The sequence below is a fragment of the Lampetra planeri genome, chromosome 27 (assembly GCF_965212315.1).
Source record: "Lampetra planeri chromosome 27, kcLamPlan1.2.h2, whole genome shotgun sequence".
NCBI classification, from domain to species: Eukaryota; Metazoa; Chordata; class Hyperoartia; order Petromyzontiformes; family Petromyzontidae; genus Lampetra; species Lampetra planeri.
This window is the reverse complement of record NC_136133.1, coordinates 8,864,321-8,885,592: the sequence shown is the minus strand read 5'-3', so window position 1 is coordinate 8,885,592 and position 21,272 is coordinate 8,864,321. Positions and strand designations below refer to the sequence as shown.

The 21,272-nt window shown below is 46.3% G+C and overlaps 2 pseudogenes; both read right to left on the bottom strand.

Annotated features, from left to right (window-relative positions):
- Window positions 1–9,007: 9,007 nt before the first annotated feature.
- LOC144727862 (trace amine-associated receptor 365 pseudogene) lies at window positions 9,008–10,075 on the bottom strand (annotated as a pseudogene).
- Window positions 10,076–18,706: 8,631 nt separating this feature from the next.
- Window positions 18,707–19,771, bottom strand: LOC144727861 (trace amine-associated receptor 365 pseudogene; annotated as a pseudogene).
- Between the last annotated feature and the right edge of the window lie 1,501 nt (window positions 19,772–21,272).

Sequence of the window (21,272 nt, the reverse complement as noted above, 5' to 3'; positions counted from 1 at the left end):
GTTTGCATATTCTTAGGTTTTTTCGGTAAAGTCACGTAGGTAAAACATCAAAATTAATTAAAATAAAATAAAGATCACGACGTTTCGGAGGCAACACAAGTCTCCGTCATCAGGTGGGACCGTCACAGCCAGATTAGCTGATGACGGAGACTTGTGTTGCCTCCGAAACGTCGTGATCTTTATTTTATTTTATTTTTATTAATTTTGATGTTTTACCTACGTGACTTTACCGAAAAAACCTAAGAATATGAATCCTTGCAGTCACGAAAGCTTCAAATCTAGAATGTATGTTTGCACTCTATGGCGGTACCCCAGGGTACCATAGTACCCCGGCTCTCGCATAATGTCCGTGATGCAGTAATTTTTAGTCTGTTGATGGTCGGCGATGCGTCAATCGACTCATCTCGACGAGCTGTACACGATGCACTACGGTGCGTACGAGCGTTCAGGGTTTCAGCGCAATCGTACTCGCTGCGTTTCGACATCGCCGAGTAGCACCGATTTCGGATTAATTGGTACCCCAGTCACGGAGTTAAGTACACCCCTGGAAAAAAAGTGTCCCAGAAATAAAATATTTAATTGCCTCGGCCATTTTGCATTATTTGGTACCCCAGGGCACCGCCATAAGGATTAATTGTGGGGAGCGGTGGTGTAGCAGTTATCGCACTGCGCTACGAACCCAACGACCCCAGTTTTAATCCCGCTCATGGCCGCCAACACCAGTGTCGATTATCTTAACCAGTCTTGAGCCTCTCCTAGGTCGACTCAGCCTCAAATAAGTGCCTGGTGCGGTATGTAAACATCGCCACTAGGGAGACAAAGGCGGCTGGGCGTCGTGCTGGTCACCTACCCACTTGTGTGCCGTAACGGCCTTCATGGGTGCTGCTCGCTAACCACTCTTGCCCCAAAAGTCTGCTCAGGCTATATGGGGGAACTTTGTCTTTGCATGCCTTCATAGCTACTCACAGCACTTGGTGAAATATTGTATCGCTCTGAATCTGTTGATTTTGTGTATGCCTTTGTACATAGGCATACCTTAATGCATGCTCGCTAGCATCCCGAACAGAATGCATTTGCAAATGCATGTACCTATACATGTAATATTCACTTAAATATTGATTTTATGCAATTTCAAATGTCTGTGTTCATCTCTTTGTGTGTCTCTCTCAGTGCGATTCGCTGCAAGCACTGGACGCTTTTTTGACCAATGTTCGGACTTTAGTTACGGTTGTTTCGTTGAGTGTAGTCGCAACAGCAACAAAAAAGAACGAAGACATATCATATATTTTAACGTGCAGAGACAAAACTGGAAAATACATCGAAGTATATAGTCTTCCATAATAGTAGTTTTTTTGGGTTAGATCGCGTATATATATCTGTTGTTAAGCCCGCCACCACCCGATACAGCCAACTAGAAAGGGTTGTCACGTAAACAGAGCCTGCCAATTCGTTACTAGTACAGCACTAACCGGTGTGTTGCAGAGCAAAGCCACAACATTTACAATCTGAGCACGACGTGTCGCCAATAATTACAGCTAGCTTCATCAGGTGACAGCCATATTTGTGGAGAAATCCTCCTGCTCCATTCCTTAAAAAACTGTTTTCCGTGTTAATCTGATTTATTGTCTTGTCTTCAGCCATCCTCTATCCGAGGGTTCACCGCACCATGGGTATTCCTTTGTCACTGACTCCTGTCTTGCGCTATTTTCATTGTCTGTTCCAGCATGAGCCTCGCCCGTACTTTGATGTTATATATCCATTACATATATTTTCATGTAGATATTTATTTAGTAATACCTCGATTTAAGTCCCTCCTCTTTTACATCGTTTCGCAAATACGTGTCTGTATGCACTGCATGCATCTACGACTATTGTTGGGATTTTAGTCCAGATTTTTCGTTGCCACACTAACAGGTGCCAAGTCAATGTAAGCCAAACTTAATTCTCGTTTAGTGTAGGCGCAAAAGCAACTGGAAAACACATCGGAGTATATATATAGTAATGCCCTGATTAAAGTCCCACCCTTATACATCATTTCGCAAATACGTCGTCACTTTATTAATACCACAACCTGATTTGCGTCGCCCCAACCCACACTTACGCAGCCAACAGCATCATCCGTCCTTGCTCGTATTCGTTGCCTCTAGCTTCTCCTCCACCTACCCTGTATATCGCTTCGATTTATGTCGTTTCGATGTTCGTCGCACATTTCAGGAACGTATCGCCGATGTAAACCGGGGTATTTCTGTACAAGGATGCACTGACGAGATAGAGGCAAGTGACAATGCGTTCGAGTGCTGTTGGATAACCGAGTTCCATAGTGAAAAGTGACCAATTGTGCCGATTAATCAATATATATTCACGTTTCTAATATGTGTATATTAGCTGCTGTGACATTGATCGGAGAATTATGTTTGAATGAAATTCGTTTCGAGGAATGAAAGAGATGCGCGTTTTTAATTACATTGATAGCCAGGCAGAGGAGAACGTAGATTAGATGACACCCGCAAGTTAACGTCATCAGTCAAACTCTTAAGAACAGTGAGTGAGGCTTGGGCAGAATGCGCCATGGCTAGAAGACACGATGGGCGACGGACAGGAATGATAGCGGAGTGGCGGTCAACGCATTGAACGCGTCGGATAGAATACGTCCACCTCGGGAGATGGAGCGATGAATACATCTCGTGCTCAGGTGCTGGGCGGATTAACGCATCAGGATGGTGAGAAGTGGGGACGAGGCCTTCATCCAGCAGTGGATTGACCGTGGCTAATAATGATAATAAACACGTGTTCAAAGCGCATGCCAGTCAGATCGTCAGCCACCCACCTGAACACCTCGCCTCGCTCAGTCGCCACTCCGCGGTGAGCGATGCTTCAATATTTATGAAGCTTGGAACACGGCGATATAAATAGGCCCCGTGGCGAGCCCTAGCGAATCGCTTAATAGCCTCGGAGGACCAATCCAAATAAGCCTAATGATTCACACAAACCAGCGCGTCGGGGATTTATTGGGGGAAACTCGGTTTATAAAAATATATATATTACGGGATTCGTTCATGGGGGAGGGGAGGGCCCTCGAGGCAGTGCCCTAGAATATCGTTGTTGTTTGGTGTGCGTTATTTGTTGGTAAATTTATAATGGGCGTCGTAGTGGCGAGATGTTAACTACCTCGCCTGGTATACAGGACGTCGTGGGTTCGGCCCCGGCCCTGACCCTGACGCCGGTATTTTTAGAGTTTTTTCTCTCCGTGTTCGCGTGGATTTTCCTTAGGATCTTCCTGTTTTCCCTCCACATTTAAATTAACATGCCTTTAAAAAAAATTGGCTGCAATAAATGTGCACGTGATAAGCCACTTCGTTGAGCTATCATTTGTGGCCAGGTTGCTTTTGAATAAAATAGCTATATAGCTCAATGGGCCTTTCCTAGTAAAACAAGAAGTTTAGTTTATATTATTGGTTATTTTGGTAAAGTCACGTAGAAGAGAAACAATAAAATAATATAAATATAAAACAATAAAATTCTCACAGCAAGAACATTTTCTTGCTGTGTTTTTTCACACCTGATGATGATTGCTTGTGTCGCAGTCGATACGTCGTGAGAATTTTATTGTTTTATATTTTTATTATTTCATTGTTTCCCTTCTACGTGACTTTACCAAAAGAACCAATAATATGAATCCCTGCAGTCACGAAAGCTTTAAATAATAGTTTAGTTTAGTTTTGGAAATTATATTAAAAACAAAATAATGCACACGGTATTTAATGGATGCATAAATCGGTGTCACTTGAAAGGTGTGGCCTTTAATAGAGATGAGTTTAAATGTTGAGTTTATTTGATTTGCTACATGGATAAAAGTGGTCATATTTAGCCAGTTGTCTGGCTATTTTATGTTAAAAGGTGTAGGTGCAAGTAAGGCATGTATTTTCCTCGAATAGGGACGTAAATAACGTGGGGCCTTTAAGACACAAACATGAATTATGATTCGTAACATTGGGCACGAAGCCTCCGTGTTAAATTCCCCAATATTCTACGGAGCAGACCTGGTTGGTTTGGGGTCACCCATAAGCTATGTAGCTTGGAGTCGGAGCTGGGGCTCTGGTGCAGCTTGGTTATTTGCCTGCCGCCAGTGTGTTTTATATAGTATGTATACTTGTATAACGCTATACAAGTATAAGTAGTTGGCATTTTTTACTTGGTCATAAGAAGTCCAAATGTCTATTCAGCTGTGATGTCACAGTGCACATGTAACAATGATATTACAAAGCATGGCACAGATTTATTATGTAACATAACATGCTGTGATGTCACAGAGCACAGAGCTCCTTGTGATGTCACAAAAAACCCCTACCCTCTCCTCCTACCCCCCGAATGTGTCCCCATTGCTCATCCAGTTGTGTGTATGCAAAGTACACTGGCAACACCAAGTGCTCCACCAGTATTCACTGCATTTAGATGTACGAGAGAAAATAAATATGCTTGAATGTTGCAATGTTTATTGGCTCAAATGCAACACGATGTATTGATGATATAATTAGATGTTTTACATTTAAACAATGCTTACATAGAATAATGGAGTTACTTTTCGATTTAAAGCTTTCGTGACTGCAGGGATTCATCTTCTTGGTTCTTTCGGTAAAGTCACGTAGAACGGAAATAATAAAATAATAAAAATAAAACATAATAAAATAATTCTCACGACGTTTCGGCCACAACAGGTCTGTCGGAAAGACAGCGTCTGAATTCAGACAAAAGACGCTGTCTTTCCGACAGACCTGTTCTTCACCTGAGGAGGGCTGCTTGCGTTGTGGCCGAAACGTCGTGAGAATTATTTTATTATGTTTTATTTTTATTATTTTATTATTTCCCTTCTACGTGACTTTACCGAAACAACCAAGAAGATGAATGGAGTTACTGTCAATAAAATACACAACTCATTTGTAGATCGTGTGGCTCCAGAGTCGGAGCTATGTTTACGCAGCCACAGTTTGAAGCTCTTCTGGAGCAGCTCAAAAAATAGAGCAGAGGTCAGTCTGGAGCTGGAGTCAGCCTGGAGCTGGAGCGGAGTCAGCCTGGAGCCAGAGTCAATCTGGCGCCGGAGTCAGCTTGGAGCCGGAATCTGCCTGGAGCCGGAGTCAGCCTGAAGCTGGAGTCAGCCTGAAGCCGGAACCGAGCCACGTCCAGCAGAGGCACGGAATTGCCAACCGAGGTCCGAAGTGACCCTCTGACCCCCAATGCTAGGAAGCGAAATAAACTTAAACTAAAATGCGTACATAGTTGAGAATATGAAATGTTACGGTTTAAAGCTTTGAGATGTGCGTGCAGCATTTTCACTACAGACCACGCAGTAACCCGTAGAAATACATAGAGACACACAGATATACATAGAGACTCGTGTATATATATGCAGACTCAGAGATGCATACAAAGACCCATAGAAAGGGGTCGGAAACATTTAAAAGAAGAAGAGCCATTTTCTTTTGTCTTTCACAAAAATATTTCGGAGCGACATCCCACACAGAGCTACTTGTACACATACATCGCAGGTATCGTTTTAATTCACCTAAGTTGTTATTTTTATATTTTCAGTATACTCTCGATTATCCGCGTGCGGCTTATCCTACCGCGCACCTGAGATTTTGCATAAATGAATAACTCATAGATTTCCCTCAACCCCAAATTAATCATGTGAAAACAGTTACACATTGTTATTCTTACTCTTTGGTTCTTTCGGTAAAGTCACGTAGGTATAAAATAAATAAAATCAAGATGTTTTGGGCACAACACAAGCGGTGGGATAATGGATGCTTGTGTTGCGCCCGAAACATCGTGATTTATTTTATTTTGTACCTACGTGACTTTACCGAGTATGGATTCCTGTAGTCACGAAAGCTTCAAATCAAGATTGTTATTCTTGGAAATGTGTATTGCAAGTCACGTGCTTAAAACGAACAAATATGTTGCTCCAGTTAATCCGAAATCCACGTGATCGCCTCGACAGCACAGTACGTGCATATTTTTACGACAGTGGGCGGAGTTTGATTGATGCTGATTGGCGAGGCTCTGCTGCTGTCCACTTAGTGGGCGAACTCATCTGCGCGGGACGAGGCAAGGGTTATCACTGACCACGCGCATCGATCGTTAGTGTTTGTACTACATCGAAAGAGAAGCAATACAAATCGTCAGCTGTGCTTCATTTTGAGTTATTTATCCGATAATTTATTTTTGTGAGCTTTAATTTACCAAATTGTGCGATGGCATAGAAACTCAAACATAAGTTATACCTATATTGGTTCTTTTTGGCATACAGGTCTGCGTAAAATATTTTATATTTATTTTTATTATCCGAGATTGTGAATAATCCACGGCCGTCCACCTCATCGTAAGCGCGGATAATAGAGAGTCTACTGTACATATAAAAACATTTATTGTCATTAAAGAACCCAGAATGCAAGTAGATATCAAAAAGAGGTGGGGAAAAAACTGCAAAACACGTGTAACAAGCTCGATGTAATCCACCTTTCAAATTAAGGATCGTATGATGGCGTCCAGGTCTCTGCCCTACCGCGATAGGGGTACTGACAGGCAGCGGCAATGGCGGAGCCAGGATTTTCAGGCAGGGGGGGCAACCCCTCCAGCAATGAAAAATGATAGTTGTTAGTAAGTAAGGACTTGTTCCTTTCTTTTGATTAGATGCGTGTGCGGCGATGGCGCAGCCATCGATCGAGGGTCGAATTCGAACCGCGTGTGATCAGCATCGCACTCGCTGAAGGTGAATGCCTTCAGGGAAGTCGTGTACTGTATATGCAACTGCGCACGATTCTGTGAGCCACTTATAACTGATTTCCCGTTACTTATTGCCAATTATGGACTCAGACTATTGTGCTATCATCTCCTAGAGTCCCTGGCACGTAATAATATGCGACACAGTGGCAGTGGGGGTCGCCAAATTCCGATTTATTACTCATCAACCCCAATGATCCGATTTAAATTATGAGATGGGAAGTTAATCGAAGAAAAGTAAAGATGGCAGGAATCATCGAAGCAAACAGACCCAACAATAAAATCACATGAACGCAATTGTCCAAGTTTGTCATTCTTGATTTCTCCCAGTAGCAGTGGTTACCATGTGTTGACGACAGTGGTGTAGTATCCAGAGTCCATCCCTTCTCCCTAGCCTCCCTTTTCCCGGGTATTCATGCCAGGTTCCGCAAGAACGGGGCCTATATGTCCTTGCACTCCCTCTCCTTCCCTTTGAAGACGTGATGTTCAATTCCCACCTCCCCTTAGTTATTCTTTAACAATACAACTAAAACTATGAAACATTTTTTTATTTTACCAGCTAAGGCCCACTGAGCTATATTGCTCTTTTTGCAGAAGCGACCTGGCCACTAATAATAACTCAACGAATCGGGTTATCATGTGGAATTGTATAGCAGCCAAATCCTCGAAACGCATGGTTCTAAATCTGGAGGGAAAAAACGAAGTCCCGGAGGAAAATCCATGTGACCACGGGGAGAACATACAAATTCCAAATACTGTATACAGGTGTCAGGGTTGAGATCGAACCCACGACCTCCTGTATACCAGGCGAGGAAGTTAACATCTCGCTATCGTGGAGTCCGGTGGCCTGCAGAACTCCTATCGTGTTTTGTACTGTTTGTTGTTGTAACTTCCTGACCCACCCCTATTGGACATCTGTGAAAAAGAGCTTCCTAGCTCATCGGGTTTATCCAGAATTAATAAAGATTCTGACTATGACTCTTCACGGCACAGTGTGTCCAGACTGTAGCTCTCTACGCCTCCGTACATGCTGTGATGAAGGGCCATTGGTCCGAAACGTCGCCTATTATATATAATTTAAGGCCATAGTGTTATTGATGGATGTGATGAGGTTAAGTTTTGTGATCAACAAGCTTGCAAATAAAACAAGGCAATTCAACCCGAACTAGAATTAGGGTGTAAATAATCAACATTATTTCCACATTCGTCGCTTACACCGCCGGCGAACCAGTGCCAAGCTTCACAGCTCATCGGATTCCTCCAGTATACATCAATATATATTCTGATTGTGTCATCTTCGCTAACTAGTTTCCGCTCATCCCTCAAAACTCCCTTATTTTCCCTGGCTCATCACACGACCGCCCAATCTCCCCCTTCTAACCACCGCTTTCTAACGACCTCCTGCAATTACCAGGTGAGGTAGTTAACATCTCGCCACCGTGGCGCTGTGCGTTTTTTCGTCACAAAGACATTCTATTTTGACCCATTACGTTTCATGTTAAATAAATTGATTATTATTATTTTTAGGTTAAATTGTGTTGAAGATTGGTTTGTATAAAGCAGTGCTGCTGCATACAGCCGTGTATTGCTAAATCGCTCTGAACTATCGCGAGAAGTGTCTGAGCAGAGCGAGGCGCCCTGTGTGACATGACATCGAGAGAAAGAACGAGGTCAGACGCAAAGAGAGAGAAACGCGGAGAGAGAGAGAGAGACTAACACACACAGAGGCAACATCAGCACGTCATCACTTCTCTACACCTCAAGCAGCTCAAGCTCCTGTAACCACGTGGCTTGTGTAGCCACGCTCCCCGCAAAAACAGACGCTGCTCCTTCTCCATGCAGCTCACTGTTGCATGCTCCTTTCTTCTCTCTTCTCTTTCTCTCTTCCCTCCCTTCTCATTGCCATCATTACCCGCTCCTCATTCCCGACATCTTGGCCCGGTCATTCATTCTCCCCCCTGCTACTCCCCTACCTACCCAGCGCTCCTTCATCCTCTCTTCTGTGCCATCTTTGTCTTTCTCAGAGAATTCAGTTCGGGCATTCTTCCGCTCATCTTACACTCCCCCCCACCCCTTTTTCTTCCTTCCTGTCTGATGCCCTTTCTCAGTACGGACTCCACTGCCCCTTTCCATGTTCGGGCCACGGGCTGATAACATGTTTTCGCACACACAAAGGAAAGGACGAGCTTTCACACTGGGCACCAGTGACCGTGAATCTCCCGGCCGCCTAGTGATTGGACAGCTCCAGGTGCCTGACCTCTGCAGAGAAGAAGTCCAGGCGCAAGATCCGACCGAACGCCGTTCGGAACGGGCGGTTGATGGACGCGTAGAGGATCGGGTTGACGGTGGAGCTGATGTAGCCGATCCAGCACACGACCTCGTAGGCGACCGACGTGTTTTTGTAGAATGGAAATACGATCACCAGGATGTCGTAGGGCAGCCACGACAGCATGAAGCAGGCGATAATGCTGCCCAGAGTCTTGGCGGCATTGTGCTCTCGTTTCATCCTTGATTTCCACCGCTTGGCCGCTTCATCGCCACCACCGCCGCCTCCAGAACTACCACCGTTGGCTACCTCAGTCCTTTGCGATTCCGTGGGCGCGCCAGCTGTGACCTTCCGAGCTTGCCTCCTAGCCACCCGGTATATCTTGGAGTAGATCAGCAGGATGATGAACATTGAGAGGAAATAGGGGCACATGCCGTAAGCGAAGTGCAGCCCCAGGTTCACGATGAACATGCAGTTGTCTGGACAGCCCCCTCGCTCGATCGTGCCCCGAGACAGCGTGGGGCTCAGGCTGAGCAGCGCCGGAGTGGTGAAGATCGCAGCTCCGAGCCAGCAGAGCGCCAGCATCACGGCCACGGTGCGGTCCGTAACCCGCGTCTGGTAACGCAGTGGGTCGCAGATGGCCACGTAGCGGTCGTAGGCGATGCAGCTCAGGTGGATAATGGAGGAGGTGGTGAGCGTGTAGTCGAGGAAGTAGTGCAGGTGGCAGAAGAAGGAGGCATAGAACCAGCACTGGTAGACGGCGTGCATCATGCGGTAGGGCATGATGAGCAAGCCGATGAGGAAGTCGGACACAGCGAGCGACAGCGCCAGGGTGTTCGCGTGCGTCTGCAGCTGCCTGAAGCAGGCGATGGCTACGATGATGAGGAGGTTGCCAAGGATGGTGGCTATGATGAAGAAGATGATGATGGCCAGCGTGAAGATGCGGTCCTCCTCGGACAGGCTGGGCCCCGTGCAGTTGTAGTTCTCGTAGTGGAGGGAGCATAGCGAACCCGCAGTGGAGTTGTCCATGGTTGTGGAGTTATCCAGCACTACGAACACCAAACCACAGAACATAGAACCTCGCGCTGCCCGAACTTTAAACTTCCTGTAGTGGGAGGGTAAGTGGGTGAACGGATGGATGAGTGAGTTTATGAGTGAGTGAGTGGCTGGGTGAAGTAATGAGTACATTTGGTGGGTAAATAGGTGGGTGAAAGATTGGGTGAGTACGTGCTTGGATGGAGAAATAGGAGAATGGGATTGGTAAATGGGTGGATGAGTGAATTGGTGAGTGAATGAACAGGTGGGTGGGTGAGTGGGTGATGCAGCAAATCTGGCTGTGACGGTCCCACCTGATGACGGAGACTTGTGTTGCCTCCGAAACGTCGTGATTTTTATTTTATTTTACTTTCATTAATTTTAATGTTTTACCTACGTGACCTTACCGAAAAAACCTAAGAATATGAATCCTTGCAGTCACGAAAGCTTCAAATCTAGAAAGGATGGGTGAGCGTTTGGGTGTATCTGCAAGTCACCAACTCTCAGACAAAGCAAGTGAACGTCTAAATCTCTAGTGAATCTCTCATCGTTGCTCTTCATTGGCCATACAGAAGAAGAAGACGCGTGCGTAAGGTGATTTCCCACTATTTATCTATGTGCGTTATAGGTTCAAGAAGATGCCTTTGCACAGTGTGTGGTATTCAACTCATGTGTGCGTATGTATGTTTGCGATATATCAGGAGTGGTAGTGTAGAGGTTAGCGCGTAGTGCTATGAACCCAGCGACCCTAGGTCGAATCCTGCTCACGGCGACCAACACCAGTGACGATTATCTGAACCGTCACCACTAGGCCTACCATAGGTCGACTTAGCCCCAAATAAGTACCATACCTGGTGCGGTGCATAAATATCGCCACTAGGGAGATAAAGGCGGCCGGGCGCCGTGCTCGTCACCTCGCCCCTATTTTCGAGCTCCATCAGTGTCTATTTAAATTCCTACTCTAATTCCCTTGCTTTCCAGCTCCTATTTCTCACGCTCGCCCTACTTATCTATATTATCTGCTGTTTCACGAAATTATATTCTTGTTTTAATTCAATCACTACACACTAGGACTTCTCCTATTAACATATTTCCTGGGTGCCTCTTAAAAATAATGCCCCACTGAACTAGCTACTGCGATTGTGCACATCGCCAATGATTCATTTTGAGGTGGGTGTTTCCCACCATCTTTTAAAATAAGACAAGTTTCACCACGTCTTACTAAATCCGGACTAGATATTGAGGACCCTGCCGGCTACCGGCCGATTACTAATCTCTCCACCATTTCTAGACTCCTTGACCATCTTGCTCTTTCTCAACTCAAGACTCAAATTACCTCTTCCTCAAACGTTTGTTCCTATCAATCTGCCTGCCGTCAGACTTACTCCATGGAGACTGCAATTACCAGAGTCTTCGACGACATTCTTTCAATCGTCGACTCCAGTGCATTCACGGCTCTCATTGGTCTGGACATTTAGTCAGCTTTTGATACTGTTAATCACCTACAGCTTTCTCATCTTCCAGAGTCCGACTTTGGAATCAGAAGATTAGTCCTCAAATGGGTCTCATCCTCTTTGGTTGGGAGGGCCTCTTCTGTTAAAATAGGCGAATCCACATCCACTATTATAAATCACGTATGCGGGGTCCCACAGAGCTCCGTGCTTGGACCATTATTGTTTGCTGTCTACACATCCCCCATCGGCCGACTTATTAATAGCTTCGGAATTAAATACCACTCTTATGCTGATGTCATTCTATGATACACATCAGAAATCCCCACTAATGCTCAAGGAATTGAAAATCTCACTGAGTGCACAACAGTCTTGCAGCACTGGTTCTGGTCGCATGATCTTTCTTAAAATTAGGCCAAATCTGAAGCCATCCTCATTGGCACTCGACAACGGCTGGCGTCATCTCTTCTCCCGTAACATCACGATTGCCGGCACCACCATTCCCTTTTACGGACCACTTCGAATTCCTTGGTGTCACTTTGGAGTCTTCCACCGTGTCTCTGGATATTCACGTCAACTACATCAAAACTTGCAACCATCATCTCAAGGCTCTTCGTCACCAACGTCCACTCATTACCCTCGATATTGCCAACACGCTCGCCTGCAGTATAGCCAGGGTCTCGCCCTGGCCTCGACTACTGTAACGCCATTCTCTCCAAGTCATCATAACATTGCCACGGTTACAGAACTTTGCTCGTGTCGTCCTTGGTGTCCATCGTCTACGACTCGACTCAGCCATCACTTTCCGTACTCTTCATTGGCTCCCCTACGCCAGCAAGACACATGATAAATTGCCTGCCTTTGTCGTCGCTTTCATCACCGGTTCCCCACTATATCTCGCCTCATTACTCTGGCCTTGCACTGAAGCACGTGATAGAACCCTACACAGCCTCACTCAAAATCTGCTTCGGACATCAAGGTCTCGAATTGTTACAGCCTCACGTCAGTTCTCTACAATCTCCTTTTCAGTGTGGAACTCTAACCCTATGTGCATGCGCAACATCAAATGCACTCTTACTTTTAAAACAACATTTTTTTGGTCAGGCTTTCGAGCAGCCCTGAGCTTGGCTCCTTGCCTCTGAGTTGTCGACTTGTCTGCACAATCTGGCGTGTTATAAATGGCATTATTATTATAGGTGCTCGTGAACGGCATTTGCCCCAGAAGTCTGTTATGGCTACATGGGCATCTTTGTCTTTGTGTGCCTTAATAGATACTCACAGCACTTGGTAAAATATTGTATGGTTCTAAATATTTTTATTGTGTGTATGCCTGTGTCCATAGGAATACCTTAATGCATGCTCACTAACATCCCGAAGAGTATGAAATTGCAAATGCATGTCCCTGTGTGTCCCGGTACCTAATAGGAGCTCGCGAAATAGATTTTTGAACTATGTTTTAGGATATAACATTTGTGAAACATTAATATTCAACTAAATATTGTTTTACGCATTTTTAAATGTCGGTGTTTCTGTCTGTGTTTCTCTCAGTGTAATTCGCTGCATGCACTGCATGCATCTTTGACTATTGTTGGGATTTTAGTCGAGATTTTTCGTTGCCACACTAACAGGTGCCAAGTCAATGTAAGCCAATCTACATTCTCGTTCAGTGTAGGCGCAAAAGCAACTGGAAATCACATCGGAGTATATAAATATAGTAATGCCCTGATTTAAGTCCCACCCTTATACATCATTTCGCAAATACGTCGTCACTTTATTAATACCACAACCTGATTTGCGTCGCCCCAACCCACACTTACATCGCTGACAGCATTAACCTTCCTTTCTCGTATTCGTCGCCTCTGGCTTCGCCTCCACCTACCCTGTATATCGCTTTGATTTATGTCGTCTCGATGTTTATTGTACGTTTCTGGAAGGCATCCTTGATGTAAACTAGGGTATTACTGTACAGGGATACACTGATGGCATAGATGAAAGCGACAATGCGTCCGAGTGCTGTTGAATAACTTTAGTTCCATACTGAAAAGTGACCAATTGTGCCGATTCATGTATATATTTACGTTTCTAAAACATTGTAAAATTACATTGAGAGCCAGACAGAGGATAACGTGGATGAGATGACCCTCTGCAGGTTAACGCCATGAATCAAACTATTCAAACCAGTGAGTGAGGCTTGGGCAGGATGCGTCATGGCTAGAAGGCATATAAGGCCCACTGAGCTATATAGCTCTTTTTCAGAAGCGACCTCGTCACAATAACGGAATTGCAGCCAATGGATACAACGTGTAAGAGAGAAATTACATCCACCTTGGGAGATGGAACGATAAAATCACCTCGAGTGCAGGTGCTGGACGGATTAACGCATCTCAGAATGATTGAGAGGTGGCGATGAGGCCTTCATCCAGCAGTGGATTGGCCATGGCTAGTAAAGATGATAACTCGTGTGTTCAAAACGCATGCCACCCAGAGAGCCAGCCACCCACCTGAACACCTTGCTCAGTCGCCACTCCGCGGTGAGCAATGCTTCATTATTTATAAAGCCTGAAACACGGCGATATAAATAGGCCCATTGGCGAGCCCTAGCGAATTACTTAATAGCCTCGGAGGACCAATCCAATTAAGCCTACTGATTCACACGAACCAGCGCCTCGGGGATTTATTGAGGGAAAACTCGGTTTATTAAAAATAAACTATATTACGGGATTTGTTCATGTTGGGAGGAGATATAGGGTGCCATGGAATGTGCTTGTTGTTGTTTGGTGTAGGTTATTTGTTGGTAATTTATAATGGACGTCGTAGTGACGAGATGTTAACTACCTCGCCTGGTACACAGGACGTCGTTCGATCCCGACCCTGACCCCTGCTGTATATTTCAGAGCTTGCGTGTCTCTCTCCCCGTGGTCGCGTAGATTTTTCTCTGGGTCCCCCGGTTTTTCCTCCATGTTTAGAATCAACATCACGCGTTCAAAAAAGTTTCGGCTGTGATAGATGTCCACGCGCTTAAGCCGCTTCGTTGAGTGTTGCCCGCTACCCCCTGGAGCGAGGCGATGGAGTGTGAGGAGATAGATGGAATTCTGCAGGGCCCGAAAGGAGAGGAGACCCGACTCTAGGCGTAGTGGAGAGTAGTTTCTGCAGGCTACCCACGGGACGATGACTTCGGTGCCTGTTCAACAGCAGCCCAAACACCTCATTCGCACCCTCCCGCTGGTCCCTTCTCCCCATACTTCGTGCTAGCCACGGACATAGCCCCGCAAGTGGACTCTATTGATGTCCACACTTTTATACACCGATCAGTTAAATCCCCTTAAAAAAAACTACCTAGATAGAGGAATAGGTTTGACGCGATCCTGAACAACTTGCCCCCCCCCGCCCACACGGCCTCGCCCCCTATGTCCCACCTTCCACGGCTCCGCCCCCACGCCCCCCTCATGTCCCCCCTCCCTTGCACTCATTGGATTGGCAGCCGACGCCAGGCCCCGGATGAGCAGAAACCCAGCAGCGAATCTGGTGTCAGGACGCGCGCCCCCACCCCGCCCACCAAGGCAGAGTCTCCACGTGGCGGGGCACGTGGCGCAACTGTGGGAATGGCAGTGGCAGACGCGTGACATCTCCTAGGCCAGACTGAAGATGTTACCTGCGGTATGAATGGCTTGCGGGGAGGCGCGGGCTAGGGATGGCGATGCGTCGGGCGGGCCAGGGGCTTGCAATGAGCGAACCAAATGAGAAGGCCGGGGGACAAGGACCACTGGAAAGGGATATCAGACCCCTCCGGGGCCCAATAGGAGTGATACTCGGCCTATTGTCGGGAAAGTGTCGTCGAGCACCGGCCGCATTTGTGTTTTCTGATTTTCGGGCAACCCTCAGCCTACCCTCTACTTCCCTTCCCCCCTCACTTCCTTTGCCATACAATCCACCCGTATGTTAAACAAATACCCCTCCTATTTTCATTTTTGCTTTCTCATACACCCCCCCACCCCCCATGTTACAAAAATGAATGTTCTACCAGCATGATTTTTCCATGTAAATGAGGCAATTTATTCCCCCCTCACCACAGGTTATCTGTCCCCCCCTCCTCCATCCCAATGAACCAGGACACGTCGGGTACATGTGCTTGGCGGATATTCCTGTGTGGTTGTTTTTGTCACCCAACGTTGTGCAGCGGGCCTTTGTTCTTATGTCCAGCAGAAATCTATTAGAAGATTGTTTCAAATGGTAATAAGTAGTCCACGTCTACGCAACTGTGATGTCACAGTACACGAAGAACAATGATGTCACAAAGCACAGAACAGATCTATGATGTAACATATCAGGCTGTGATGTCACAGAGCACAGAGCTCGTTGTGATGTTACAAAAGACCTGCCCTCTCCTACTCCCTGAACTTGTCCCATTTGTTCCCCAGTTGTTTGATTGAAAAGTATCCTGGCAACACCACGTACTCCGCCAATATTGACTGCATTGAGATGTACTAGAGAAAATATATGCTTGAATTTTATCATGTTTATTGGTGCAGATGTTACACAATATATATTATAATTTTAAAAAAATTACATTTAAACAATGCTTAAATAGAATGATGCCATTACTGTCAATAAATACACAACTCATTTGTAGGTTTGTGTGGCTCCGGAGTTGGAGCTGGGTTAACTTAGCCGCAGTATGAAGCTCTTCTGGAGCGGCTTCAGAAATAGAGCAGGGGTCAGTCTGGAGCTGGGGTCAGCCTGGTGCCAGAGTCAGCCTGGTGCCGTAGTCAGCCTGGGGCCGGAGTCAGCCTGGGGCCGGAGTCAGCCTGGAGGCAGAGTCAGCCTGGAGCCGTAGTCAGTCTGGAGCTGGATCGGAGACAACCTGGAGCCGGAGTCAGCTTGGAGTCTGAATCTTCCTGGAGCTGGAGCCAGAGTCAGCCTGGAGCTGGAGTCAGCCTGGAGCCGGAGTCAGCTTGGAGCCACAATATTCTTGGAGCTGGAGCCAGAGTCAGCTTGGAGCCGGAGTCAGCCTGGAGCCGGAGTCAGTCTGGTGCCGCAGTCAGCCTGGAGCTGGAGTCAGCCTGGAGCCGGAGCCGAGCCATGTCCAGCAGAGGCACGACATTGCCAACCGAGGTCCAAAGTACCCCCTGACCCCCAATGCTAGGTGGCGAAATAAAGTGAAACTAAAATGCGTACAGAATCGAAATTTCTATTTAAAGCTTTCGTGACTGCAGGGATTCATCTTCTTGGTTCTTTCGGTAAAGTCACATAGAAGGGAAGTAATAAAATAATAAAAATAAAACATACTAAAATAATTCTCACGACGTTTCGGCTACAACGCAAGCAGCCGTCGGCTGTTTTATTTTTATTATTGTATTACTTCCCTTCTACGTGACTTTACCGAAAGAACCAAGAACAGAATCGAAATGTTACAAAGCTTTGAGATGTGCTCATTGCGTGCAGCATTTAACAACAGTCCACGCAGTAACCCACAGAATACATAGAGACCCATATATACATAGAGATCCACAGAGATACATAGAGGCTTACAGTTCTAGATTCAAAGATGGATACAGAGACCCATATAAAGGGGTCAGCAATTTTTCAATGAAAAGCCTTTTTTTTTAGTTTTTCAACAAAATGTTTCGGGAGCCACACCACACGCAGAATTACTTGTACACATACACAAACATAGCAGGTATAGTGTTATTTACCCTTAGTCGTTTTTTAACACTGAAAAACATTTTTATTAAAGAACCCAAAATACAAATGGATTTCATAAAGAGGGGGGGACTGCAAATTTATGTGTAACAAGTGACGTAATCCACCCTCAATTGGAGATCATATGAGGGTGTCCAGGCTCGGTGCCCGACCTCGGCAGGGATAACGATCAGGCATGGTGTGTTTAATGAGAGGGGAAGATAATGGAATAAAGGGGAGGGGCAGCAATAAAGTAACAAAACAAAACCAGAAAACGTTACCTAAATGCGATATCCAAGTTTGTCATTCTTGATTTCTTCCAAGAGCATTTGATTTGATTTTGTTGATTTTTGCATAATTGTAACCCTTCAATTGCAGTTCATTGACATGGTTAATCTCACTCTTCAGATGTTCACCATTTGATACTTGTTTAGCTCGATGTATGAACATCTTCATGAGAGATGATTTCTGCGTGGGGTGATGGCGTGACTGCATTCAAATAGGCATCAGTGTGCGTTTTAATTAGGTAAATGCTGTTTGTTATTTTACCATTTCGGCCGTGCCCGAGAAGAATATCCAGAAATGGGAGTCTTATAAACCTCAACTTACATGGTGAACTGGATAGAAAGGTTTTGCGAGTTTAGATTATTGAGAAATTCATTAAGTGTATCTTTACCGTCTGGCAAGACCACCAATGTGTCATCCACATATCACAACCAAACAGAGGGGTTTCGTGTCCTTGAATCTAGTGGTTACTGAAAAGTCTTCCATGTAAAAATATAACTTGACTGTACATCTTGTCACCAAGATATTCCATAATGTGACCCATTTCGCGTCATATTTATTAAATTGTTTATTTTTTTCACATTTAATTGGTGTGTATAAAGAAGTGCTGCTTGCACACCTCTGTGTGTTCCTAAATCGAACTGAACTATCGCGGGAGGTTTCTGAGCAGAGCGAGGCGCCCTGTGTGACAGACAGGACTTTGAGAGAGACAAAGTCAGACGCGGAGATAGACGCAAACACACAGAGAAACAGCACGTCATCACTTCTATACACCTCAATCAGCTCAACCCTCCTGTACACCACGTGGCTTCTGTGTGGCCATGCCCCCTGTGAAACGAGATGCTGATCCTCCTCTGTGCAGCTCACTGTTGCTCGCTCCTTCTCTTCTCTCTCATCCATACCTTATCATTATAATCATCACCCTCTCATCATTCCCGAAATTTTGGCCCGGTCATTCATTCCCCCCCTCCTCCCCTTCCGACTTGGCGCTCCTAATCCTTATTCCATGCCATCTTTGTCTTTTTCAGGGACTTCAGTCTGGGCATCTTGTCCCCCACTTTCATCCCCATTCCCTTCCTTCCTGTCTACTGCCCTTTCTGAATATGGATTCCACTGCTGCTTCCTCTGTTCGTGTCAGAAGGTAATTACATCTTTGCGCAAAAACAAAACAAAGGGCGAACTTTCATACTGCTGTGAATCTCCCAACCGACTAATGCTCGAATAGCTCCAAGTGCCTGGCCTCCGAGGAGAACACATCCAGGTACAAGATCCGACCGAACGCTGTTCGGAACGGCCGATTGATGGACGCGTAGAGGATCGGGTTGATGGTGGAGCTGATGTAGCCAATCCAGGACATGACCTCGTAGACAGCAGACGTGTTCTTGTAGAAAGGAAACACCATCACCATGATGTCATAAGGTAGCCACGAAAGCATGAAGCAGGCAATGATGCTGCCCAGGGTCTTGGCGGCGTTGTGCTCTCGTTTCATTGTTGATTTCCACCGCCTTGCCGATTCATCGCCATCACTACCTCCAGAACTACCACCGTTGGCCACCTCGACCGTCTGCGCATGTATGGGCATGCCAGCTGTGACCGTCCGTGCTTGCCTCCTGGCCACGCGGTATATCTTGGCGTAGATCAGTAGGATGATGAACATTGAGAGGAAATAGGGGCAAATGCCGTAGGCGAAGTGCAGCCCCACGTCTACGGTGAACATGCAGCTGTCCGGACAGCCCCCTCGCTCGATCGTGCCCCGAGACAGCGTGGGGCTCAGGCTGAGCAGCGTCGGGGTGGTTAAGATCGCAGCGCCGATCCAGCAGAGCACCAGCATCACGGCCACGGTGCGGTTCGTGACCCGTGTCCGGTAGCGCAGTGGGTCGCAGATGGCCACATAGCGGTCGTAGGCGATGCAGCCCAGGTGGATGCTGGAGGAGGTGGTGAGCGTGTAGTCGAGGAAGTAGTGCAGGTGGCAGAAGAAGGAGGCATAGAACCAACACTCGTAGACGGCGTGCATCATGCTGAAGGGCATGATGAGCAAGCCGATGAGGAGGTCAGACACGGCGAGCGACAGCGCCAGGATGTTCGCGTACGTCTGCAGCTGCCTGAAGAAGCCGATGGCTACGATGATGAGGAGGTTGCTGAGGATGGTGGCTATGATGAAGAAGATGATGATGGCCAGGCTGAGGATGCGGTTCTCTTCGGACAGGCTGGGCCCGGTACAGTTGTAGTACTCGTAGTGCATGGAGCATGGTGAGCCCGTTGTGGAGTTGTCCATCGTCCAGCGAGTTGGAGTGGGAACACGGCGTTGGGCTGTGTGAGACTGTGTGGTACATATGGCAGAAGATCAATGCATGCTTGGTCGGTATGCCTTGTGTAAGTTGTGTTGATTCATGCTCGTGTTATCTGTCGCAATGCATGGGGAGGTAGAGGATGCTGATATTCAGTGCACAAGTGGGTAATCAGAAACTCACATCCTGAGAATAGTTTTTTCCTCTTTTATCTGGCAACAAAACAGGTGTTAAGTTGTTAAAACACCAAACTGAAACCTTTTACAAGGAATCATGTCTGCATTAACCACAATACTTGTGGTCAAAATCCTAATAAAAAAAACATTCTGATAATATATGCATTGTCTTTGAAACTGATTGGTCCACATCAGAGACAGTTTTCTGTTGAGCCTCGTCTCAAACGGTGTTAGACCAGAGGACGCCAAAAGGTGTACAGCACAAAGACAATGCACTTTCAGAGTAATGAGAGCTCGGTGTGAGCATCTTCATCATGAGACCTCTTTTGCCAGTACCATATTATCAGAGTATGTTTTTGTTTGCATACAGCAGAGGTGGAGAGAATTTCCACAGGACCTAAATATCTGCTTTATTGATCTTGTCAAGGCCTATGATACCTTTGGGTTATTCTTCGTGCTTACAGAGTGCCAGACCGTCTGGTCAGAGTTAAAAGGACCTTCATAATGGTGGGCAGGCTGGGTAAAATTGTTTGGTCGGATATCAGAGCCATCTTCTGTTTTTCTCGGGGTGCAACAGGGATGTCCTCCGGCCCCTACACTATTTAGGATATTTGACCACGTTGTTCGAGAAGCTTTCCATTGATGTACCGTTGGAATTTACATCTAGTATAGATGCAATGGTAGATTGATGGATGCCTGGTGTCGTCAAGGTCAACCATATTATATATGCGGATATTTTAGTAATTTCTGCCCACTCTGAAAAGGAGTTGGAGATGCTACTGCTGAACCAGGAGCGTGCTGCTCAGAGATGGCGCCTTAATATCAGCCCCAAAAAACATAGCACCTGCCTCCGGTATTGTATGTTATAAAATGCTCCCCTCCCTCAAATCCCCATCAGTAATGGGGCAGTTGTGGAGAGGGTGGAAAAGTTCCTATACGTGGGCAGTATGCTTATGACCAGCTCTGGTTTGGCAGTTGAGGTCTCACACCGAATCAGCTGAGTGGCAACCTTTCATAAGCTGCGTAATGCTTTGTGGGAAGCTTCCTGGGCTGTCACTCCATACAAAGCTCGATATCTTCTCAGCCACAGTCATACCCTCCATTCCCTATGCTTGCTAGAAGTGGAGCTATCTAATTGAACATCTGCGCCCGTTTTAAACATTTAGGCTCACTAGCGGAGCCAGTGGGGGGTGGGGTGGCACGTGCCCCCCCCCCCCAATGATCCCATCGAAATCCCTAATTTCGATCGGATCATTGTGGTTTATTAGTAATCAATCGGCATTTTGCGACCCCCACTGCCACTGTGTAGCAT